Source organism: Lithobates pipiens, unplaced genomic scaffold, assembly GCF_037356315.1.
Source record: "Lithobates pipiens isolate NorthernLeopardFrog02 unplaced genomic scaffold, aLitPip1_a1.2 Scaffold_19, whole genome shotgun sequence".
Taxonomy (NCBI): Eukaryota; Metazoa; Chordata; class Amphibia; order Anura; family Ranidae; genus Lithobates; species Lithobates pipiens.
This window is the reverse complement of record NW_027507764.1, coordinates 260916112-260943114: the sequence shown is the minus strand read 5'-3', so window position 1 is coordinate 260943114 and position 27003 is coordinate 260916112.

The window sequence follows — 27003 nt, the reverse complement described above, 5'->3', positions numbered from 1 at the left end:
ACCCAGGATGGGAGATCCCATCTGTGGCGTCATATGACTATGGCCGGGTATTGAAGTGGTTAATATCCGTACAAGACCCAAAGAGGCTGGTAATGGGCAGGGGGAGGCTACCTATGCCATTTTTCTCAATGATTTTCAATCATATTGCCGGAACCAGACATGACATTAAAACTAAAAGCAGTTTTAAATGACGTTTTTTTACATTAAATATCAATTTGTACAGGGACTGTTCTAAACACGGGAAACACGTGCCACTTCACAGGCATACTATAGACACCCCCCAGGCATGATATTTAAGGGAATATTTCACTTTTTTTTCACTTTAACCGTCATTAATCATCACTGCTCCCGAAAAAATGGCAGTTTTTAAAAACATTTTAGGCATTGACCCATGTCCCCTGGGGTAGGAGCCAGGTCCCCAAACCCTTTTTAGGACAATATCTTGCATATTATCCATTAAAATTAGCACTTTTTTAATTCGAACGTTCGAGTCCCATAGACTTCAATGGGGTTCTAAAGTTCTCACGAATTTTCGCTCCGTTCGAAAGTTCTGGTGCGAACCGAACCGGGGGGTGTTCAGCTCATCCCTAATCTTTACTTCTGAGACATAAGATACTCTTTTTTAGAGTGTTCATCAGGTGTTCACCCTGGCGAACACCCTGCACTGAACGCTGTGCAGTGCATTCTGTGCCCTGATTGGGCAAAGCTTTGCCCAATCAGGGCGCAGTGTAAACTGATTGTGAAGTCATTAACAACCTATGAGTCATAAGCCACCAATGAGTTTCCCCCCTTTTCCTGACCTGACAGGATGCATGCTCGAATAAGGGTCTGGTATGAATTTTGGGGGGACCACAACACCATTTTTTTTTTTTAATTCTAGCATTTCTTTCTTTATTTTTTTAATAGACGGAGCCGACAATTGTAACCATGAGTCATTTTAAATGGGATTTGAATTTTTTTTTAATGTCAGTTTGTCATGGTATGTTCTGTATATGCTACAAACGTACCACTTTACAGGCACATCAAGGGGACTCCCCAGGCTCCATATTAAACCACTTCAATATAGGGCACTTATACACCCTTTCTGCCCAGACCAATTTTCCGCTTACAGCTCGCACTTTGAATGTCAATTACTCAGTCATGCAGCACTGTACCCAAAACAAAATTATCATATTATTTCACACAAATAGAGCTTTATTTTGGTCGTATTTAATCACCACTGGGTTTTTTGTGACATAAGTGAAAAAAGAGCGAAAATTTGTGTTCATACATTTGGAGCAAAATTTACACTGCTACATATCTTTGGTAAAAATAACCCAAAAAAGTAGATAATATTTAGTAAGAGGCATGGCGAGTTTTTTTAAGTTGTAATTTTTTCCCACAATTCTTGGGAAAAGGAAGAAATTATAATTATTATTATTATTATTTTTTTTAGACAAAATTATCACAATAACAAGTTATTTCTCACATACAGAATATGCATACTTCCAATTACACCCCAAAATACATTCTGCTACTTGTCCCGAGTATTGCAATACCACATGTGTGAGACTTTCACAGCCTGGCCACATAGAGATGTCCAACATGCAGGTAGCACTATCAGGCGTTCTAGTAGCATAAATTACACATCTTTTTCCTATCACAATTTTGAAGGCCCTGGAGCACCAGGACAATAGAATTACCGTCAAAATTACACCATTTTGGAAAGCAAACACCCCAACATATAATCTTTGAGGCATAATGAGTGTTTTGAAGGGTTTATTTTATTTTATTTTATATTTTTTTTTACACAAAGTTGTCAATTTATTAGATTTTTCTAACACATGGCATGTACAAAGCAAAAATGACACCCCCAACAAATATTCTGCCATTCCTCCTGAGTATGGCAATAACACATGTGTGAGACTTTTACACAGCCAGGTCACATAAAGAGGCCCAACATGCAGGGAGCACCATCGGGATTTCTAGAAGCATAAATGACACATTTAGTTTCCTGACTACCTATCACACTTTTGAAGGTCCTGGAGCACCAGGACAATGGAATTACCCACAAAATGACCCCATTTTGAAAAGAAAATGCCCCATAGTGATAGGTACTCCGGTACTCTGATGGGCTGGTGACAGGTACTCGGGTATTTTCATGAGCTGGAGATAGCTACTCAGGTACTCTGATGGGCTGGAGCTACAGTAGGTACTCAGGTACTCTGACGGGCTGGTGACAGGTACTTGGGTACTCTGATGGGCTGGTGATAGGTACTCTGGTACTCTCATGAGCTGGAGATAGCTACTCAGGTACTCTGATGGGCTGGTGGCAGGTACACGGGTACTCTGATGAGCTTGCGATAGTTACTCAGATGGGCTGTGACAGGTACTCAGATGGGCTGTGACGGGTACTCAGATGGGCTGTGATGGGTACTCAGATGGGCTGTGATGGGTACTCAGATGGGCTGTGATGGGTACTCCTGATGGGCTGTGACAGGTACTCATATAGGCTGTGACAGGTCCTCTTTATTTGAGGGGGCAATCAGGCACATTCCTGCACTTTTTCAGCCAGGTCTCCTCCTCACACACTGAGGAGGAGAAGCCGGAAATGGACATGGACTTGGATCTGTGTGTTTAGACACACAGATCCACGTCCCTGCTCTGTTACCGGCAATCATGGGTGCCTGGCGGACATTGCAGCCACCGTTCACGTGCATCGGCTCCCGAGTGATGCGGTGGTCAAATGACGCCCACCCAGGATGGGAGATCGCTATTTAACTATGGGTAGGGAAGCAAGGGGCTAACCACTTCAATACAGGACACTTATACACCTTCCTGCCCAGACCAATTTTCAGCTTTAAATGCTCTCACATTTTGAATGACATATACATGAATGATATAAGCGAAAAAAGAGAAAAAAAAAAAATTTTGTTTGTTTCTATTGTAAAATTTTGCGAATAAGTAATTTTTCTTCATAAATTGGGCCAAAACGTATACTGCCACATATGTTTGGTAAAAAATAGCCCAAATTCTTGTATATTATTTAGTCTGTGTGAAAGTTATTGTCTACAAGCTATGGTGGCAATCACTGAAAATTTATCACACCTGATGTACTGACAGCCTATCTCATTTCTTGAGACACTAACAAGCCAGGAAAGTACAAATATCCCCCCAAATGACCCCTTTTTGGAAAGTAGACAGTCCAAGGTTTTTATTAAGAGGCATGGTGAGTTTTTTGAAGTTGTAATTTCCCCCCACAATTCTTGGGAAAATTAAGAAATGTATTTTTTTTTATACAAACTTGTCATATTAATAAGTTATTTCTCATGCACAGCATATGCAAACTTGCAATTACACCCCAAAATACACTATGCTATTCCTCTTTCGTATTATTTGATATGTCTAACACATAGCATGTACATAGCAAAAATTACACCCCAAAATTAATTCTGCTACTCTTGCAGAGTATGACAATAATGTGTGAGACTTTTACACAGCCTGGCCATATACAGAGGCCCAACATCCAAGTAGCACCTCCAGGCGTTCTAGGAGCATAAATTAGACATATCATTTCCTGACTACCGATTACATTTTTGAAGGCTCTTCATATTTCTAACACATAGCATGTATTTACCAAATAACAAAAGATTACCTGTGGTTTTAGTAGTGCAGTGGTCCACAGAGGAGAGCATCGGTCCAGGCAAAAGGCAGGAATGTGGTCAACAACAGCAAAAGCAATTGTTCAGGCAGCAGGCAGGAATACTGTCCGTGGTTAGTACAGGCAGATATACTGTCAGCACAGCCAAAGCAAAAGCAAAGGTAGCAGGCAGAGATGTGGACAGGAGCAGCAAAAGGAATTGCCCAAGTAGAAATACTGTCCATAGTCTGTAGAGGCAGCAGGCAGAGATATGGTCAAGTAAGATAAAGACAATTCCATAGCTCAACTCAGCAACCTGTCTGCTGACCAACCAAATTAACCTGTCTAACCATCTGTTAAAAGCAGGGGTTTAGTTAGCAAACATTTGCAAAAGCATGTGAAAGCTGCATGGCCTCGTCACAGCACCCTGTGTTGCTTGCAGTCCTAACACTACAAATGTATGTGTCTCCACAGTAGAAAAACATGCATTGAAGGGATAGATGTGGGACTGGTGAGCCTGGAGGCTGTCCAAGCCCCCTTTAAGGAACAGGAGCACAATGGACACCCAGCAAGAGCACAATGGCAGCAAAGGTGCCCAGTGTGTCCCCGGACCATATAAATGAACAAAACCCCCGCCACCCGGGGGTCTTCTTCCGACTTGGGGGGTCTTGTCCCCCTCTTCGTTTCTTCTTGCTGGCCCTCCGCTTTCTTCCTTTAGCTCTTTTACTAGCAGTGGTCCGTCTTCTGTCACCGCCGCCTCTTCAGGGCCAAATAACTTTTCTCAGGAAAACCCTGCAATCAGTTCAGAAGTTCCAGAAAGGCCATCTATTGCTATGTGGAGACTTTAATTTGGTACCAAACATCTCAATGGACTCTACAGCAGATCTCAACAGTTAATCTTCTTCCTTAGATACCTTTATATTTTCTAATGATTTATTTGATGTGTGGAGGTGTTGTCACGCAAGCGAGAGGGACTTCATGGTTATTTTACCGCTTCACAACAACTACTCGCGAATTGACTTGTTCTTCGCTGACAGTTGGTCCTTTCACCGCTTCACAACAACTACTCGCGAATTGACTTGTTCTTCACTGACAGTTGTTCTTCGCTGACAGTATCACCATCGCTGATGACTCAACCCAACCCAACTCCTACATATGGAGAGCCAACAATTATCTACTCAACACACCATGCTACTACACACCTATTAAACAACAATTAGAAGAGTATATCTCACTCAATCAAGCATCAGTGTCTGACCCGCTGATGGTGTGGAATGCCCATAAAGCAGTGATAAGAGGGGTGTTCCTACAAATGGGTGCTAGAGCAAAGAAAAATAAAACCCAAAAACTGGACAAACTCACAACTGACATAGCCACCACTGAATCTTTAAAACACACCAATCCCTCCCCTTCCATACAAGCTAAAATATTCAAGCTTTGCCACAAATTAAGATCCCTGCTCCTCGCAAAATACGAAAAATCAAATAAGATCCTCAAAGCCACCTCATATACTACAGGGAATAAAGCAGGAAAAGGAATGTCCTTATTGATTAAAGGCCATAGAAACAAAACAAAAATACCGTATTTACTCCATCCACACACCAATGAAAAACTCTTTAAACCCAACTCCATAGCAAATGCATTTAGTAAATACTCTGCAGACCTATATAATCTTAAGGATGACACTTCCACCCCCCAACCCTCACACACAATAATCCAAGCATTCCTAGATAGTGTAAACCTCCCATCCGTCACTCCTGAACAACTCTCACATTTGAATGGCCCATTTATGAGTAATGAAATTCTAACAGCAATAGACAAACTCCCCTGCCACAAATCCCCTGGCCTGGAAGGCTTCACTTTGGAATACTTAAAAAAATTCAAACACATACTAGCCCCCACATTGTGCCAAACATTCAACCTGTCTGCTAAATCTGCCTCATTTCCTACTGAAATGCTCATTGCTATGGTAGTTACTACCATGGTAGTTACTCTCCCCAAACCAGGTAAGGAACCCACATCCCCAAAAAACTTCCACCCTATCTCCTTGTTTAACCTTTATTTAAAGATTTATGCCAAGCTCATAGCTAACAGACTAGAAAACATCCTCCCCTCCCTTATTTCTCAGGACCAATCTGGCTTTACCAAAGGTCGCCAGGCCTCTGATGCAACCCAATGAATGATAAATATCATTCACCATGTAGAAAACAATAAAATGCCCTCACTTCTCCTATCCCTAGATGCCAAAAAGGCCTTTGATAGGGTCCACTGGGGTTATATATCAGCAGTACTAAACAAATTCGGAATCACTGGTAATATGCATAATGCAATAAGGGCCCCTCTGCCCAAGTATTCTCAGCTGATACTCTCTCCACACCATTCCGGATTTCCAATGGCACAAGACATGTCTCCTATCACCAATTATATTCAATCTTGTCATGGAACCATTAGCAGAAATCATACGATCCAATAAACAGATCTCCGGTATTCCTCTAGCAGACCTAGAACATAAAATCAGCTTATTTGCAGACAAAGTGATCCTCATGATCACCGATCCTGAAAGTTCCCTTCCTGAGGTCCAGAGGATGCTAGCCTGGTTCAGCGATGTCTCTCATTACAAAGTCAATGAGACTAAATCATACATTCTTTTACACATGGGTGGGCCACACCATACCATATCTGGGAATTCAACTAACTCCTTCTACTAAAACATTGTTCTCCACCAACCACTTGCCGATCCACTTGCCGATCTGCTCTAAGTTGCAAACAGATCTCACCAGGCTGGTGTCCTTTCAGTTCTCATGGCTGGGACTCTTAGTGGCGTTCAAAATGTTGCATCTCCCCCAAATATTGTATTTTTTTTCACACAATCCCTATCACCCTGCCTCTTAGCTACCACAATTCTCTCCAATCAATCCTATCAAAATTTATTTGGAAAGGTAAAAAGCCAAGATGTGCCCATTATCAACTAATCAGGACTAGGTCTTGTCAACTTCCGAGATTACTATATGGCATCCATTCTCACACAATCAAGAGAGCGGTTTCAACCTTCCCTCCCTTACACAATTTGGAGGAAAATTGAATCATCCCTAACCCAAAGCAATAAACTGTCTTCTTGGCTTTTTGCTATCACTAGGAGCAAACCCCCCCCCCCGACTCTCACCAACAATTGTAGCAACTATTAAAGTTTGGCCCTGATTTTTGCAAATCACCTCGAACCACCCCACACAAGCAACAGTTTACATCCCTATAGAGGCTCTGCAACGACTGATGCTCTTGACTTCATATGCCCGCCGGAGAGACAAGGGCATTGCATACATATCCGATCTCTTTGACAATGACAAACCCAAATCATTCCCCGCATTACAAAAAGAATACCAAATTCCAAACTCAGACATATTCCTGTACTTACAAACCCTACATTGCCTCAAATCAATCAAAACATGTACATGTAAACTTCCTCAAAAAGCATGGATCTACTTCAAATCCCCTACTACCCACCAGAAAGGCATAACAATGTTTTATAATTTGCTCCACTCCAAAACTACATTCTCTACCGCCAATGTACTTACCAGATGGGAGAAAGATTTAAAACAAAATTTCACTCTAGCCCAATGGGAAAAAGCTGCCCAATCAACCTACAAAGCCACCTGCTGCTCCACTCTCTGGAAACTTGTGTACAAACTGACATATCATTGGTACCTAACACCTGACAGACTGTCCAACACAACATTAGACAACGCCTGCTGGAGGTTATGCGGACACTCAGGCAATCTACTCCATATGTTCTGGAATTGCCCCAAACTCTCTCGCTTTTGGCACTTCGACTCCATAGTAAAATACGTATGCACCAAAAGTGGCAACAATGGATGGACTGGATTAACTCTAATGAAATGATTAAGACATTCTACCCCTAACTCTTATATAACCCCTCTCACTCTCTACCACATCCCAACAACTGTTAATGTCTCCTTCTTGTGAATCACTGTTGTATGATCCTGATTGCTGAGTTTTCTTTGATGGTTAAATTGCAGGAGGGTGGGGATTGCCTTCACACGGACACAGTCTAGCACCCTGCGGGGGGGTGTCCGGGTGGAAGCACCCCTTCCCTCCACCCGATTAAGCAGTGACCCAATGGCACGAGCCACCTATGGTACTTGTTATATGTCTTATCACAGTGCTCATTACATTCCTAGACTTAAAGTGTTTGCCGCACACTAGCCGATTCATGTTCTAAAAAGTTGTGCTGCTATATTCTGTTAATGCTGCTCCTTTCGCTTTGGATAACAGATTGCACATAACCTTGGATTTGTAATCTCTGAATATTCCAATAAAAATCTATTTTGGGAAAAATAAAAGAAATATAGTTTAAAACGGCAGTCAAAAGGCATCATCTGTAAACAGGCCAGGGTCAGTTAACGTGGAAAGTAGAAACATGGTAGCAGGCAAATGATCTGCACAGATATTTGAAATGGAGAAATGGCAGCCTGTTAAAAATTAAGGGAGCTAATATCTTATGGATGTGTGATAACTTCTGAAGCAATCTCTGATACACAGGCCAGGTTGGGAGGGACATTGAGGACAATAATAACTGGTATCTCTTCTAAATCCTCTTCTGCTGCATACATGACATTCTTTTGCTGTCTTCTTGATTCTGTGGGGGAATATTATGAGGAAAATGTTGCTCATTAAGTCGACTCACACTATCAGAGCAAATACTTCTTGGGGCGGGTTTTTGCTGGTAAATCAGAGCAGTGACAATTTCTTCAATATATTTGAAGTAGGTGATGGGTTGGTTTTCGGGTGATTTTTGGTAGCAAACATACGAACTATACTTGGTCATATAAAGGAGATGAAATGTAACTTTTTTATACCAGTAACGGGACTTTCGGGTTGACAAATATAGTTGTAGCATCTGGTCATTTAAATCCACGCCCTCCATAAACAGATTATAATCGTGGACACATTCAGGCTTTACAATGGGGCCACGTCCTCTCTGAATCTCCACCAAGGTGTCATTGTGGATGGTAGAGAGGATGTGAACATCTTTCTTGTCCCTCCACTTCATGCCTCATTCCTCAAAAAAGCAAATTCCCCATTTTGCAGACTTTTTGTAAATACATTTTGTGGGATGCTCTTCGTGTTTTTTTCTGAAGGTACCGCAGGCCAGGGTTTTTTACAGGTCATGAAAAAGGGGCAAGCTGGTATAATAATTGTCCACATATAAATTATATCCTTTTTTGAACAGGGGGTATGCCATCTCCGAGACAATTTCCCTGCTGGTTACAATATATGTGGGGCACTTAGGGGGCTGGAGCTGTGAGTCTTTACCTTCATAAATGTTGAAGGTGTCTACATTTCCAGTGGCTCTATCACAAAGCTTATTCAGTTTCAACCCGTACCTGGCCCTCTTACTGGGAATATACTGTTTGAAGTGCAACCGACCAGTAAAGTGGATAAGGGATTAATGCACACAAATATTTTGGTCTGGGACATACACTTCAGCAAGGGCTTATCTTATACAATTTATCGTGGTTGGGTTGATCTTGGGGAGGGTACTGCGAGTTATCAGAAATGTAGGAAATACATAATCATGTTATAGCATGTCCTGGACATGAAGCATAATATATCGGCATGTGGTGGATGTGGTTGGTGGACCAGTAGGCATGCAGTTCGTGCTTTGTAAGCCCCATATTAAACATGAAGCCCAAAAACAATTTGAATTAGTCTAGTGTGAGGATAAATTGGGGTTGTCGGCAATATATTGCTCTTCAAAGAGATTTGTTTGGTCCACCATATACGGCAGCAAAGATCCACAAGATCCATAAAGACATGAATGAGCAAGTTTGGGGTGGAGGAATTTGAGTGGCCTGCACAGAGTCCTGATCTCAACCCGATAGAATGAATATCTTTGGGATGAATTATAGAGACTGTGAGCCAGGCCTTCTCATCTAACATCAATGCCTGACCTCACAAATGCGCATCTGGAAGAATGGTCAAACATTCCCATAGACACACTCCTAAACCTTGTGGACAGCCGTCCCAGAAGAGTTGAAGCTGTTATAGCTGCAAAGGGTGGGCCAACTCAATACTGAACCCTACGGACTAAGACTGGTATGCTATAAAAGTTCATGTGTGCGTGTAATGTAAAGGCAGGGGTCCCAATACTTTTGGCAATATAACAACATAGTGTGTATATTGGAACAGTGGTGAACCTTCCCAGGATTGGCCTACAAAAATTACTCCAAGAGCATGACAACGACTCATCCATGAGGTCATAAAATAATCCAGAAAATCATCTAAAGAACTGCAGACCTCACTTGCCTCAGGTAAGATTCAACCATAAGAAAAAGACTGGGCAAAAATGGCATCCATGGGAGAGTCTCAAAGGACACAAAGAATCTCACATTTACCAAAAAAAATCTTGATTATACCCTTTTAGGCAAAGACTTTTAGGCAAATATTCTGTGGACTTTTTCTGTGGACTTTTTTATTTAACTTTTTTATTTTATTTTACTTTTGGAAGGTGTGCGTCCGTTACATCTGGCATAAAACGAATACAGCATTTCATAACAAGAACATCATAACAAAAATCAGACATGGTGGTGGCAGTATGATCGTCTGAGTCTGCTTTGCAGCTTCAAGACCTGGATGACTTACCATAATTGGTGGAATCATGAATTGTGAGCTCTACTAGAAAATCCTAAAGGAGAATGTCCGGCCATCAGTTCGTGACCTCAAGTGCACTTGGGTTATGCAGCAGAACAATGATCCGAAACACAACAGGAATTCAACCTCCAAATTGTTCAAACAAAGCAAAATGTAGGTTTTGGAGTGGCCCAGTCAAAGCCTGAACTTAAATCCAATTGAGATGCTGTATCATGATCTTACACAGGCCGTTCATGCTGAAAACCCTCCAATGTGGCTGAATTAAAACAATTCTGCAAAGAAGAGTGGGCAAAAAGTGCTCCACAGCAATGTGAAAGACTAATTTCCAGTTATCGCAAATGCTTGATTGCAGTTGTTGCTGCCAAGGCTGGCACAACCAATTAATAGGTTTAGTGGCAATTATTTTTCACAGCATTGTATGTATTGTGGGGGTTAGCTCAATGGGGATCATCTTCCTTGGGAAAAAGTGTAGTCCAAATGGCAATTTTTCTTAAAACCTGACTTATAGCCAGTTTTATTTTTAAAAAGTTGCATGAAAATCAAATAAACAAAACAGAAAATAAATCCTTGCCATCCAGGCACTAACTAAACAGTTCAGGATCCTAACTCACAGGTGGAGGGCTTCTCCCAGTCACCCACAAAACAAAGATAATGCAAACCTTTTTCTGTCTCTCACAAAGCAGACATCACATCAGTGTGTCTCTCTCTCTCTCTCTCTTTTGGCTTCCAGAGTTCCAGGCCAAGATCAATTTTTTGCACTAGTCCTGCTTTATTTATGCCACTTGTTGGTGGACACAAGTGGACCACAAAATCTAAAACCCGGACCGGATTCCACCTTAGTTCTCTGCAAATGAACACATATGAGGTGAAATATAACATTCATCAATCACTTCACCTTTCATAATATCACATATCCCCACCCCCCTCTGCTCAAGCCCCTGCGGCCTAGCAACTGTCCCAACCAGACCATGGGCACGGGAAAGGGCATCTACATTATTCTGGAGTTTCCCAGCTCTATGCTCCATTGTTATCATAAATACTTGAACCACCTGGTCACCCAACAGTTTTTCTCCTTGTTATCACTAGGGATGAGCCGAGCACTCCCCGATTCGGTTTGCATCCAGAACATGCGAACGGACCGAAAGTTTGTGCAAAACATTTGAACAACATTAAAGTCTATGGGACTCGAACGTGAGAAATCAAAAGTGCGATTTTTAAAGGCTAATAAGCAAATTATTGTCCTAAAAAGAGTTTGGGGACCTGGGTCCTGCCCCAGGGGGCATGTATCAATGCAAAAAATAGTCTTAAAAACAGCTTTTTTTTTTTAGAGCAGTGAGTTTAATGATGCTTAAAGCGAAAAAAAAAGTGAAATATTCCTTTAAATATTGTACCTGTACGTTTCCCTTGTTTAGAACAGTCCCTGCACAAAATGACATTTCTAAAGGAATAAAAGTCATTTAATACTGCTTGCGGCTGTAATGTCGGGTCCTGGCAATATGGATGAAAATTATTGAAAGAAATGGCATGGGTAACCACACAGCCCATTACCAGGCCCGTTTGGTCTTGTATGGATATTAAGGGGAACCCCACACCCAAATTAAAAAAAGAAAAGGCCCTATAGAATCTAAACAGCAGTATACAGGCAGTCCCTGGGTTAGAAACAAGATAGGGACTGTAGGTTTGATCTTAAGTTGAATCTGTTTGTAATTTGGAACAGGTAAATTTTTTAAGTGTAGCTCCAGCCAAAAAAATCTATTTTTAAGCTTTCTGGATAACATAGGGAAGGGTTATCATCACCCCTGTAACATTTGTTTTGCTATCTATACCCCTGTTCAGAAGATTTCACCTCACTTTCTGTCCCAATGACAATTGGATTTTGAGGGAAACAATGATTAGTGGATTGGTGGAGACACCTTTTTCCCATCTTAACTCTTAGCCCTTGTACACACGGTCGGAGAATCCGTCGGAATGTGTCCTATCGGACCGTGTTGTCGGATAATCCGTATGTGTGGTATGTTTAGGACTGATTCCGTCGGAATATCCGTCTGACCCAATTTTCCAACTTGTTGGAAATATTTCCCGTCCAACTGGTTCGATCGGACATACTCATGTGTATATCATGTGTAGACAATTTTGATCGGACCAAGTGCCACGCATGCTCAGATCAAATTCCTACATCAAAGCTATTGGCTACTAGCCTGAACGTGGTCCCATCGTAATGAAATTACGTCATCACGTTCTGAATGATCGGATTTTTTGACAACTTAGTCCGACCGTGTGTATGCAACAGTTTCGGACAAGATCCGACGGACAAAATCTGACGGGCAAAATCCGACGGATTTGGTTGTCGAAATCTCCGACCGTGTGTACAGGGGCTTACAGGAGAGAATTTCCCTTCCTAGGGGTAACTTTCCTCCCAATTCCTGTTTTGTAAGTAGGAGTCGTTTGTAACAATGTTATAAATATAGGTAGTAAGGGCGTTCTACTCTGATATTTTATATAATCCCAGGAAATGTAAAAAATACAAATAAAATTAATAAAGATGAAATTGGTGGGTGTGTTTTTCAAAAAATCTGTGCAAAGTGCAATGTGCAAATCTGGCGAATTCCAAAAAAAACAAAAAAACAAAAAAAAAAAAACGCACAATGTGAAAAATAAATCAATTACCAGATGATAATCTATAGATTATACCACGTGCTGAATATATATCTCAGGGTGCACAATAACTGAATATTAAAAAACCAATGCTATTAAAAATATATATATGAAAAAAAAAACTTGTCACAATTGGGTTCAAATTGTGCAAATACAATAATGCAAATACTGGTCCTCTAATTAGTGTTCATAATCAACAATGTTAAAACATATAGAAAACAATCCGAAAGTGCAAAGTGCCTGGTGCAAATGATCCTTGGGGGGGTAAAAAAAACCCAGTGCAATTTGGTGCAATTTTCATGCAATAGGCAGAATTCACACTCATCAACTCCCCTGCCCCTGCAGGGGTAGAAGCGCCTCCACAGTATTAGCCACTGTGTAGCTATTTGTTGGTCCTAGTGTCCCACTCTCTGCTGGTCCCAGTAGTCTGTTTGCTGCCTCAGGGATTTGTTATTCTCAATGGGTATAAAGAAGAAAGATCGCCCATAGCGTGATATTGTAACCAACATTCAGTATTTATTTATTTGGAATAAGAAAACTACTCACAAAGATACAATTTTACAACCGTGATGTATACAAGTACTGCCTCTTGAAGGGAGAGTCTGTGTGTGTCCTAGGCCACACCCTACGTGTTTTGTCATACGACGTCCTCTGGAGCGGCCATTTTAGTACACCTCTTCCCTTTTATAGGGTGTAATGCTGTACTGTGCCTGTGCGAAACCTCTGTCTCCATCTTTGATAAGGGAACTTCCCTATAATTGCTCCGTATGACGCTGAACAAGCATCTGAATCTCTTATGTTTGTGTAGGTATCACATTGCACCCCATTCAAGTACGGCTACAACCTCTCTTAGTATGTGGGAACATAGCCCAGTTATATCAGACATAGACTAAAGCCGCGTACACACGGGCGGACTGTCTGGCCAACTTAGTCCGTCGAAACACATTTCAGCGGACAGTCCGCTCGTGTGTGGGCTTCAACGGACTTTTTCAGCGTGCAGTCTGGCGGACTAAGTATTTCGGAATTTCCGTAATATTGTCCGTCAGACTTTGGTTTCAGCGGACAATCCGCTCGTGAGTAGGCTAGTTCGACGGACTAAGTATGGCGCATGCTCAGAAAGGATTTACACGGCGAAAGGTTGCATTGCTGTGTATTGGACTTCCTATTTCTAGTCCTGTCGTACGTGCTGTACACGTCATCGCGCAAACTTTCGACGGACTGTTTGTGCATCGTGTGTGGTCAAGTCCGTTCATTCGAAAGTAGGACGGACTGTCCGTCGGATTGTCTGACGGACTAAGTTGGCCATACAGTCCGCCCGTGTGTACACGGCTTAAGTTTAACCTATGTGCAGTATGTATATGTTATACATCTATTAATATCTGTACCTTAGCTAGTGTGTTACCTACAAGGCTTACTTATACATCCTATTAACATTCGAATAGCCATGTATGTAGTTCAACTTAAACAGAAAAGGTATGTCAAATTAAAATAGGAAATATAAAATGCATTAAAATATTAAAACTATAAGAAATAAAAACAAATATATATGTATGTATAGCTGACAATAAAAATAAAAATGAAAAAATATATAACATTTTTTTTTTATTATTTTTTATTCCATGTGAATTATTAATTTGAGATGAATCCACCTGAAAGGAGGGATATTTACATTTTACCTTGAAAAAAACGTTAATGTAAATACTGATAGAACCAGAAAAAGTGGGGGAACTAATATTAAAAAAACTGGCATTGTGATTTTCTCCCGAATAAAAGGTTGTGTGGGAGAATTCCTTATTTATATCTGTATGTGAACACCAAAGGAATTTTTAGTCTAATGGAGCCTGGATTTGACTAGTTGTTATTTTTGATAGTATAAATATGTTACTTTCGACCTAAACAAAAACCAAGACCTTATATTTGTTACTTTATTGTCTTAAAATCGGTGAGTTCTTTTCACTAAGAAGGGGGACCTTTACTGTTGGATGTTCCAATTTTTTATTTTATTTTTATATGACAATTTCATGATGTTATGAATATATTATATTCGACCCTACAGGGGACTTCTTGTGTCCCCAGAAATATATAAATGAAAATTCTCTAATTTATAAAATTAAACCTATTTTTAAATCTCCCTGTAAGTGGAATATTTAGTCATAATCTGAATATATTACCTTCTACCTAGAGCCCCATGTTCTTCCTACTTTTTGCCTGGTTTAACTGAACCTTTTCATTTCTATCTCCACAAAAAAGGAGGAACTTCCAATGTTTAGAAATTAAAAAAATTTATGAAATATATATCTATATACTCCTTCTTACAGTATTATGCATGTATCATATTCAACCTTCCCAAAAACTCTATTATTTCTTCCTTATCCCCGGAAAATGAATGTGAACATTTTGGGTTCTCCATGTAGGAAATTAAGGGTTGGAGGTCTAGTCTAATAATTGGTTAAAAAACAATTTAAATCCAAGTCTATGTTTAGGCTTGGATTTAAATTGTCATTCAGGAATCGTTTGTAAGTCGGATGTTTGAAAGTAGGAGACCACCTGTATATACTATATGGCCTGCCCTATATTCTCTGAAGAAATGTAGGCCTTAAGTGTTGGTGGTACCAGAACACTGTCAGCCCTCACAGTTACTCTAGGAGGGGTGCTGGAACAGGCCCTGCTGTGAAATATTATATCAAGAATTGTAATTACATGCCCCTGTTGAACGGGAGCATAAAAATTGGGCCTTTGGTGGTGGTGCCACAACACTGTAATCCTTCACAATTACTCTTGGTGGGCACTGAAACGGGCCCTGCTGTGAAATATTATATCAAGAATTGAAATTGCATGCCCCTGTTGAACAGTGGCAAAAAAATTGGGTCTTAGGCAGTGGTGGTGGTGCCACAGCACTGTAACCCCTCACATATTCTGTTGTTGAGTGCAGGAATGAGCCCTGCTGTGAAATATTAGATCAAAATTTGTAATTACGTGCCCCTGTTAAACAGGGGCAGAAAAGTTGGGTCTTAGGCAGTGGTGGTGGTGCCACAGCACTGTAACCCCTCACAGATTCTGTTGTTGAGTGCAGGAATGAGCCCTGCTGTGAAATATTAGATCAAAATTTGTAATTACGCGCCTTGTTAAACAGGGCCGAATTGTCCACCGGATAGTCCGATCATGTGTACACGGCATTACTGACAAAAAATGAATCAGCTGCTACTATTTAAAGGTGGCGTGGATTTATGAATTCATTCTTTGCTTTGAAATAGACTGATTTAAAGCTTGAAAAATTCTTAGACAGTGCCTAGATGGGATAAGTTTTCTGAATACAAACTGTACTTCTCAATCGTTTGTTGAAGTGGACTATTACTATCTACTTACATTGCTACAAACTGCCACTATCTGAGATCATTAAAATGCCAAACAAGAACTCGCTTAATATTTAATACTTATATCTACCTCATCCTCATTCCCCACCCTCCTTGCTTGATTTACTCTATTGATTAACAACTTAAAGTGGATGTAAACCCGACAATTTTTTATTTATTTTTTTGATGTTATAATGTAGAGTATACGATTTCCTATCATTTGAGCCCAGTCTTACCACAAAGAGTTAATCCATCTCTGAGCAATCATCTTTTATTGTTCAGTGAGATAATTCTTGACAGAGAAAAACTTTGTCAAATCCTCCCCCTTGCTGTGAGTGACAGGTGATTTACATATCTCGTGCACTAGCCTAAGAGACATGCATTATTTTTTAATTCCCTCCCCCACTTCTTTCTTCTGCTGCTCTTCCAGAATTGGATGTTCCCCACCTCAGCATGATTTGGCATGCTGAAGTCATGTGGTTACTTTCCTGTCTTTTCACTGGATATTAGAGATCATAGCAGAAGTTCAGTGTAAGAAATACACAGGACAATATGCATATTGACAAGGGGAGTGTAGAGGTGGACGGGGAGTCTATTGACATCACGACTCCACCCACCGATCTCCAGAAAACAGACCCACCCACAGAATATTCACATAGGGTAGGGGGTTGGAATCTGGGGGCCCCCTTATTAAAGGGGGCTCCTGGATTCTGATAATCCCCCCGCCCGCAGACCCCAACAACCAACGGCCAGGGTTGTGGGGAAGAGGTCCTTCCCCAAAGCACCCTTCATGTTGAGGGCATGTGGCCTGGTACGGTTTGGGGGGGGCGCTCGCTCGTCCTCACCCCCTTTCCTGACTGCGTGCTCGTTTAAGGGGCTGCTTTGGACTTTGGGGGCACCCCCACACCATTTTTTCAGTGTAGGGGTTCCCCTTTAAATCCATACCAGGCGACGGCTTGCGAGGTGTATGCCTCGCCACTGGAGGTGGCGCCATTGACTTCCTTCGCTAGTCCCGGCTACCTGGAGCCACGTTCAAACTGAACAGACTTTTCTCCGTGTGTGGGCAAGTCCGTTCATTTCAAAAGTCTGTCTGACCTCCACCACAAGTGAGGTGGATTGTCCGCTGGACTGCCAAGTCCGGCGGACAATTTTGAGTCAAAACTTCTTTCTAAGTCTGCCGGACTTTTGGGAAGAAAAAGTCAGCCGGAGCCCACATACGGGCGAATTTTCCGCCGGACTCTGGTCCGCCAGATAATCCGATCACCTGTACGTGTCATTAGGGGTAGAAAAGGCCGTCTTCTCTTTTGAAGATTCTGCTTGAAACTTTAGTCAGATCCAAAGTAGTTATGTACCGGCAATTCCCAATCTGTCAAAAAGCCCACAAGCTCGTTGACCCAAGGCATGGGGTTGGGAATTTGGACACTCTGTTCAAATTCCTGAAATCATTATAAAACTTTATATTAGCTTCTGGCTTTGGGACTAACACTGTGGGACTTGACCAGACTCCTCTATCATGTCCAACTCTAACATGTTCTTTATTTAATTTGCAACTGTTTCTCGCCTAGCCTTGGGTATTTTATAGAGCTTTACATTTACACAGACACCTGTTTCCGTAATTATGTCATGCTGTACAACACTGGTCTGTCTGGGTAGGTGAGAGAAAAAGTCCCTATTCTTAGTCACAAACTCTTTAATGTTCTTCTATTGGCCACTGCCAAGGTTTCAGTTATTGGTACCTCGGTTGTCATGAGGGTCATAACCTTTTGGGGGGTTGGCACTGCCAGTAAATTCTCTCTGTACTTCCAAGGTTTCAAGAGATTACCATGATATATTTGCTCTGGTTTCCTTTTTCCTGGCTGGTAAACCTTGTAATTTACTTCCCTTTTTCCATAATTTCAAAAACGACCTTGCCACTTTGCCAGGAATTTACTCTACACTGTGGGGACTAGTACCAGCACTCTATCACCAGGGTTGAAGGTTGTGGTCTTGGCACCCCCATTATAAACCCTTCTCTGGGTCTCCTGGGTTTGCTCCATATGTTCCTGTACAAGCGGCATGACAGTGGCAATCCTATCTTGCATCAGTGAGATATGCTCGATGGCGCTTCTATAAGGCATGGTATCTTCCTCCCACGTTTCTTTTGTGACATCTAGCAATTCCCTGGGATGTCTACCATACAGTAGTTAAAAAAAAAAAAAAAACAACACAAAATACTAGCGCTTTAAAAGATACTGGTGTGTCCTTTTCAGTTCAGTCTGTATTGTTCATTAAAATAGATTCAAAACAGTTTTTATAAAAGCAAGATGTTTTTAAAAAAGTTATCTGAGAAAACAGTACTTGGAATTTGCTGAAGATCCAGAAAGGTTGCTTGCTGTCCTTAGAGGATAAGGGATGTATGTGCACAATCACCTGCGGCAGCTGCTTCTTTAGAGTGAAGTCATCTCATGAATAGGATACCAATAAAGGAATATATAGAAGATATATTCTATATATTCCTTTATTGGTACCATACAGTAGTTCAACCAGGGAGTAGCCTGTAGAGGCCTGAGGTACCTATTGTATAGAAAACATGGTTCGGCAGCAAAAAATCACAATTTCTCCCATCTTTGTCCACCACCTTTTTTTATCATGCTTTTGAGCGTCTTTTTAAATCTTTCCACAAGCCCATCAGTTTGGGAGTTATAGAAAGAGGTACAGAGATGGGAGATTTTGAACAGCTTGCACAATCCTTTATTGACTCTGGACATAAATGGTGTGCCTTGATCATCTGTTAATATCTCTTTTGGCATACCCACATGACTAAATACCTGAAAAATCTCTTTGGCAATTGTCTTAGCTGAGGTATTATGCAAGCAAATGGCTTCAGGATACCGTGTGGCATAATCCAGTATTACTAGTATGTGCTGATGGCCCCCAACAGACTTTACTACTGGTCCCACCAAATCCATGCCAATTCTTTCAAAAGGCACTTCAATTATTAGTACTAGCGAACTGTGAAATTGGGGTCATGGTGAAGAATACTGACACTCTGGGCATGAGTCACAATATTCTGTGACATCTGCATGTAACTCAGGCTATTTTCTCCTTAGTTTTCTCTGTACCCAGGTGTCCACTCATTGGCAGTATGACATTTTATATATACTGTACCCAGTCCTCTAAATGGCCTCAGAGACTTTGCTGACCTATTTGGCCAGTCTCCATGTCCTGAGCCCATATTCACATTATTTGCCATTTTTTTTCCCATGTTCTTATCAGATTCTCATGGTAGTTTACCCCTTGAGACATTGGGGTGGGGCACAGACAAGTCCTCAGCAGCAGCATATCCAGGGCCAGGCTGGGCAGAAAAAAGAGTCCTGGAAATAATTAATCTTGTGACAATAAAGTACTATATATAAACAAAATTAATAAATATATACCTATCACCGTATCTCCTATATAGAGATCAAATAAATATGTAAAAAGACATATACTAAGTGCAAATTCATAAACAATGAGTGCATAAAGTGCTGACATGCTAGAACAAAATCTCATGCAACTGTAAATAACGCACAAACAATATAAAAGTAAGGAGTGATTATAGTGGATAATAAAAATCTTGATCCATAAAAAGAATATTTTTTTCTAAAAGACAACAGTCACAAAAGAACATACAGTAGCGATATAGCTATCCAAAAATAAATAGGTGTATGGACACAAATCGGGGTCCAAAGTGCAAGATGCAGATGAGTGAAAGTTCTTATGGGAACAACAGGTGGAGGCTGCCTAGGTAAACCCCATCTGGTGATATTGTGAAGAGTGATCCTTCGGTGTCAATAACACCCGTTAGATATACTGGGTAATTACCTTACTGCTGTAAGGTAAACAGCATTTGAGAAATGAACAGGGATGCATCCAGCATGTTCCTCATATATATCAGTATCAGATATCAGCGGTGGTCACTCTGTTCCTTTCTGGGGGGTGGGTCCCTAGGTCCCGTATGGGCACACAGTATGGGTAATCAAAGAGAGAGAGAGACGTACTAGGTGTAGTATTTAAAACCAGTTGCAGAATTTATTTAGCAAAAAAATTACTCACATTTAGTTAAAATCAACAGCGCAGTGTATAAACGAGCATTGCACTCATGTCAGACATCACTTCCGATGTCCGTATGCCTCTCTCCTACGCGTTATGTCACTCTCACGTCACGTCATAGACTGCATTTATGGCTGAACTCAGTGTACAGGTATATAGTATCACAGAGCTGCTCCACTCTTTTTAAACCAGCTCTGTAAGATCAAGTCAGTAATTTTCCTTTGAAAGTACAAAAATACTAATTTTCTTACAAACATTTAACTGCTCGAGATTAGAGGAGGAGAGTAACCAGTTAATGGGTCTGTGAAGCTTTTAGCCTGATCCAGCAGTAAATCCTCCAAAAAAAAAAAAAAAAAAAAGATCAAACTATGCACACAGAGCTCTGGCTAAATAGCTGATTATAAGCTGAAATGGTTAACAGCCATGTGTCCCTGGTCTCATAGAATGCTGCTGTAGCATCTTCTGGAGATCTTGGCAGTGTGATCAGGCAATGTGCAGCGAGAACCAGCGAGACAAAATGGGGGGGAGGGGGGATGAGGGAGGCTGATCGGTAAACGGCACAGTGTCTGATCACATAGATATCTGGAAGGCACTGCAGTTGGCCAGCAACATGTAACTGTGCTCCAGACTATCCTGCTGTTTCCATTCAGCCAGAGTTGTATATACTGCAGAGCTTGCATTGTTGTAGTACTACATGGTAAAACACCCCACATTTCCCTGATGAAGTCGGGTGATGGGATGATAAGCAGCGTGAGTGGATTGATAGGTGGAACTAGCAGTGACAGAAGTATATGAGCTTGGCGCTCCTGGATTACTGCTGTTTTTTCAAAACTAAAAAGTGAGTGTATCTATATGTTCATTTTAGTAAATTGACCCATTCCAAACTGCATTACACTATTGGTACCTTCCTTCCATTCTCTCATCTCCCCATACCGAGTAGACATGTGCATTCGTTTTCGTCCGAATGCATTTTCGTCCGAATTTCAGCTATTTTCGTTTTCGTTTTGACAAACGATAACGAAAGCACGGAATCCGAAAAACGAAAGATCCGACATAAATAAATGCTTTATTTTCGTTTTCTTTGTTACAACAGTTCGATATAGAATAGGAGATTCGACGTGACTCTGACAATAATCTGTGTCTATAGAACCTGTGGTTCGAATGTGCCTAACCTTACCTCTATTAGTCCAAGATTATATAGAGAAAATATTCAACAGAGAAAAAAGATTTGACAGAGAGAAAAGATTCTACAAGTTACTGTCCTAAAAAGTGTTTGGGGACCTGGGTCCTGACCCTGGGGACATGTATCAATGCAAAAAAAAGTTTTAAAAACGGACGTTTTTTTCGGGAGCAGTGATTTTAATAATGATTAAAGTGAAACAATAAAAGTGTAATATTCCTTTGAATTTCGTGGGGGGGGGGGGGGGGGGTGTCTATAGTATGCCTGTGAAGGGGCGCATGTTTCTGGTGCTTAGAACTGTCCCTGCACAAAGTGTCATTTGTGCAGGAAAAAAAGTCCTTTAAAATCACTCGCAGCTATTATGAATTGTCGGCTGGTATGGATATTAAGGGGAACCCTGCGTCAAATTTTAAAAAAAAATTGACGTGGGGGTCCCCCTAAAAATCCATACCAGACCCTTTATCCGAGCACGCAACCTGGCAGGCCGCAGGAAAAGAGGGGGGACGAGAGAGTGCCCCCCTCCCTCCTGAACCGTACCAGGCCACATGCCCTCAACATTGGGAGGACGCTTTGGGGTCTGATGTAACGGAAACCTGTCTGTGTTACATCAGACGGGTGCGGGGTCACCCATACGTCACGGGGAAGCCCGGGTTTCCCCTTGCGTCAGAGGGGGGCGGGGTCAGGTGACAGGTGGTCCCGCCCTCCGCATATAACAAACGTCAGGCCGCCGGAATCCCCTCAGTATCTCCTCAGTGGAGACAGAAGGTGGATGTATTCGCTGCGCTGATTCAGATGAGCCATCGCTGGACCACGGAGAGATGATCGTCTGTCGCTGGATAGCAAGAGTGGATTACCACCGCTGGAATCTTTTTTTTATTTTTTTTATTTTTAATAAAGGAATTTTTCAAAAGTGTGTTTGTCTTATTTAACTATTTTTTACACTTTCTTTGTGAAATGGTAGGGGTACTTTTGTACCCCTTACCATTTCAAACGGGGGGACCAGGATCTGGGGGTCCCCTTGTTAAAGGGGGCTTCCAGATTCTGATAAGCCACCCGCCTGCAGACCCTCACAACCACCGGCCAGGGTTGTGAGGATGAGGCCCTTGTCCTCATCAACATGGGGACAAGGTGCTTTGAGGGGTCACAGACCCCCAAAGCATCCTCCCAATGTTGAGGGTATGTGGCCTGGTACGGTTCAGGAGGGAGGGGGGCCGCTCTCTCGTCCCCCCCCTCTTTTCTTGCGGCCTGCCAGGTTGCGTGCTCGGATAAAGGGTCTGTTATGGATTTTTAGAGGGACCCCACGTCAATTTTTTTTTATGCGACGCTGGGTTCCCCTTAATATCCATACCAGACCTGAAGGGCCTGGTAATTGAATTTGGGGGACCCCCACGCTTTTTATTTATTTTATTTTTTATTTTTTTTATCAATGACTTTCAATGAGTGTTCTCTGTATTACGGAGCCGACAATTCATAATAGCTGCGAGTGATTTTAAAGGACGTTTTTTCCTGCATAAATGACACTTTGTGCAGGGACAGTTCTAAGCACCAGAAACATGCGCCCCTTCACAGGCACACTATAGACACCCCCCCCCCTATGAAATTTAAAGGAATATTACACTTTTATTGTTTCACTTTAATCATTATTAAAATCACTGCTCCCAAAAAAACTGCAGTTTTTAAAACTTTTTTTTGCATTGATACATGTCCATTGGGGCAGGACCCAGGTCCCCAAACACTTTTTAGGACAGTAACTTGCAAATTAGCCTTTAAAATTAGCACTTTAGATTGTGAACGTTGGAGTCCCATAGACTTTAATAGGGTTCTAAAGTTCACACAAAGTATGCTATATACTAGCTCTGTTCAAAGACAGATTCGACCGTAATTCATGTGGATTTTCGGACGAATTAAATTTTTGAACGAAAAACGAAATAAATAAAAACAAATTTCGGGAGTAACTAAACAAATTAATTTCCCTGACAGACTCCATGGCAGCCTACGTGCGAGTTGACCCCGCCTCCACTCCAATGCTATAGGACCCCATTCAAATAAAAGAGCACTCACCGCTCCACACGGTGTTCCTTTTTTTTGTCCCCCTCCATTTGGACCTACACATGCTGTTCGGTTGGATTTCGGATTTCTCTCTTTGCATACCTATGCGATGCAAGCTCAGTACCCAGCCATGGGCGTGCTAGTAGCTTTGAGGCTGGACGGTCCCCTGTATGAGGATGGTTGCCTCGGTATGCCCCAGACGAACGTTCAGGAGGAATCACTACGGCTGGCAAGGTCTGAAGAGTTTTTTCTTTCTCCATGGCAGTCATATATTTGTATATGTTTGTGGCTATTCCCTGGCATTTGTTTATTCCCCCTGTATGGCGGCTGGAGCGCTTTGCGTTCCAGGTTGCCGCATTGTCTTCCGCGTTCTGGACGCACCTGCGAGTAGCCTCTTTCGATATTGAGGCTTGGTGAGCTATATCGGCCGCACAGGCGCAGTATGGCCATCCCTCTACTACGCAAGTGCGAGGTGAGGGGGGCGGTGACTTCATGGGCGGGGATTTTAAAAACCAGACTGCTGCCTCAGTCTCACTGGGTATGTCAGTGCATCGGCAGCAGCAAGCATGTTTTCTCCAGCCCCAGTCTGCAAAGGTGAGCATCGTTACTATGGATAATTAGATGCAGTGTGTGCATGTTGGAATACATGTATTTAAAAAAAAAGAAAAAAAAAAAGAGAGTTTTAGTTTGGTAATCTTGTTTAAAATAAATAAATAAATAAAATAAATATATAATATATATTTAATGAATTCTTTCTAAATATTATTAAGTGAGATATATTTATGTGCTTTCCCTTGGGACCTCATCTTTTCTTTGCAGACTGTCTTGTATCGTGACGCTCTTCGTCCAAAAATTATGGACAAATCACCGTCTTTAAGTGGCCAGCCCTTACGCACTAGGTATGTGCTGATAAGGAGAGGGGTGGAATTAACAGTCGCATTTGTTTGCGTTTTCTTTTTGATGCCATTTTTTCCCCCTTTCCTGTCTTGTGTTAGCCCTTTCAGGTTGGATCCTCAGGATAAAGACCTTGCCAGGCCGCATCGCCATTCGTCTAGATCCAGAAGGGAATCACCGCATGGATCTCATCATCAGAGGAGAAGTTCACATTCCTCCTCCAGACACCGCTCTCACCGCCATGATAGTCTCTCTGATTGCAGAGCCTGCTGGGGATGTAGTACTCGAGTCCCGGAGGGCAAATCGCTGTGTAATCAATGCTATGACCAGGTGGTTGGAGAAAAAGAATCAGAAAGCCAGCGTATGGAATCCCTGGTGAAACGTGTGGTGCAGCAGTCTCTGAGAGACATGGACACCTCTCACACGTTGAGTCAATCTACTTCCTTGTCTGGCCCTCAGGCTGATGAGGCCCGTGATGATCTGGGCACTTTCCAGCTCTATGCAGCATCTAATGCAACTTCGGAAGACGAGTTCCTAGGTGAGGAAGATATCGGGGGTTTCGACTTTGCTATGGTCTCCCCTCTGATTAAGGCAGTTAAGAAAGCCCTTAAGTGGGAAGACTCATCTACTCCTCCAGCCAAGCAGAAGAAATTCTTCAAACAGCTGGGGAAGGAACGTCCAAACTTAATCTTACTGAACTCAAAGATATTTTTGAGGAAGAGTGGAGTAAAGTGGACAGGAAGTCCTCTATGACTAATAAAACTTCCAGATTGTATCCCTTCAAAATAGAAGATGTAAAGCATCTGTAAAATGCCCCCCTGGTGGATGTGGCTTTGATGCGTTTGGCCAAACACGTTACCCTCCCATTGGTGGATTCAGTGTCCTTTAAGGACGGCCTGGAGAGGAAAATTGACCAGGATCTTAAGAAGATTTATGGTCTGGCTGGGATGGCCTGCAAACCTGCCCTGGCACTAGCAGCTATGTCTAAGGCCATGGGAGCTTGGTCTGAAAATGTGGAATCCTTCCTTAAGGGCGTTTCCGAGGATCTGGCTAAGAATTAAGCAGCAGCAGAACTGAAGCTGGCGGCAGTCTTTCTGGGGGAGGCGTCCATTGATCTAATCCGTCTGTTGGCACGCGTGATGCTGTCGTCAGTTACGGCTAAGCGGGCCTTGTGGCTATGTCCCTGGCTAGCTGACCCTGTTTCTAAGCAGGCATGGTGTAAGATCCCCTTCGAGGGCTCTACGTTATTTGGTAACAAGTTGGATGACGCCATTACACGTGCTACAGGTGGCAAGTCTGGCTTCCTTCCCCAGGACAGAAGACTTTTGGGTCGGAAGAGACCACAGTATAAAAAACGCAGCCCAGAGCGGACAAGGGACACGCGTTCCTACAAACTGGGTCGGGACTTCAGAAGGAATTGGTACAGAAGTCAGACTTCCTTTCGTAAGCCCAGCAAGAACCAGTCATCCAGTGGTCGCGAGCAGGCTAAGTCTTTCTGAGGTTGCGCCCGCCCAGACAGGTCGGGTGGGGGCTCGGCTATCCCTCTTTCGGCACGTTTGGGTGGCCTCGATCTCAGATTACTGGGTAGTCAGAACGGTCTCGGTGGGCCACAGATGGACCTTCTCCAGCTCCCCTCCTCACAGATTCGTGCCCACCCTGCTCCCTCGCTCGGAGGAACAAAGTCAAGTACTGTCTTCTTATGTGGATCTGCTGAAGGCTCAAGGAGCGGTAGTTCAGGTGCCAAAGGAAGAGTGGTTTCAGGGAGTCTATTCTCCTCTTTTCCTGGTTCGAAAGCAAAGTGGTTCCTGGCGCCCAGTGATAGATCTCACCTATCTAAACAAATACATACTCTTTCGACCATTCAACAAGCCATACAGACGGGAGACTAGTTGATTTTGATCGACTTAAAGGACGCCTATTTCCATGTCCCGGTAGAAAAGGATTTTCAAAAATTCCTAAGATTTCACGTAGGTCAAGACCATCTCCAATTTATTTGCCTCCCCTTCGGGTTGACGACCTCTCCCCGAGTTTTTTCAAAGGTTCTCCTGGCTGTAGTGGCCTTTATCAGGTTAAAAGGTATTCGACTGTACCATTACCTGGACGACCTGCTGGTTCTGTCCCAAAGCAGAGAACAACTGCTGAAGCACCGGGAACAAGTAATCTCTTCTCTGTCCAGCTTCGGGTGGCTTCTAAATCTGGCAAAAAGTCATCTAGAGCCAGTCCAATGGCTACTATTTCTAGGAGCCCAATTCGAAACTCTGCAGAGTACTATCTCTCTCCCGGACTAAAAAATACAGACAATACGAGAAAGAGTATCTCGGGCTCTATACACTCAGCACCTAAAAGCTTCTCAGTGTCTCAAGATCTTTGGTACGATGGTCTCGACAGCCCCGATGGTGAAATGGGCTTTGTGGAGGCTTCGCCCCTTCCAAGCCGGTTTTCTCAAGCAGTGGAAGTCAGGGGACAAAAATCAGAGTATTCGTATAACCTCAACCATGAGAGAGAGCCTCTTT